Consider the following 416-nt stretch of genomic DNA (forward strand, 5'->3'; position numbering starts at 1 on the left):
TTTTTCTTTCTTTCTTTCTTTTTGACATTCGGATGTGCAGCTGGTCCCTGGTACAGTGGAAAAAGAACAGCACAGCTGATCCATCACGGCATATCGCGAGTAACACGGCTAATCTATTGTTAGTCAGATATAATCAATATTCTTTTTTACAGTACACGAGCACATGTTTATAGCAGTAATGCCGCTTTCACTAGCTTCTGCTCAATATGCAGGTTTACCGTTAAGACCGACACGTTATTACAACATTTTTTTTTTTAGCATTGTTGCCTTTATATTTAACAAAGTCTTAATAATACTGTCATTTTGATTATCAACTTTCACTGATGACATACTCATGCTAGAACAGTGAACAATTAGCAAGACAATAAAGCAAAGAAACAAGTCACACTTTTGGCCTTTTGTCGTAAATTTCGGCT

The 416-nt window shown here is 36.1% G+C and overlaps 1 long non-coding RNA gene across 1 annotated transcript in view; it reads right to left on the reverse strand.

The window, feature by feature from the left end:
• Positions 1-416, reverse strand: part of LOC119590725 — a 5,006-nt gene that overhangs the window by 957 nt on the left and 3,633 nt on the right. The window lies entirely within an intron of this gene.

The sequence above is a fragment of the Penaeus monodon genome, chromosome 27 (assembly GCF_015228065.2).
Source record: "Penaeus monodon isolate SGIC_2016 chromosome 27, NSTDA_Pmon_1, whole genome shotgun sequence".
Taxonomy (NCBI): Eukaryota; Metazoa; Arthropoda; class Malacostraca; order Decapoda; family Penaeidae; genus Penaeus; species Penaeus monodon.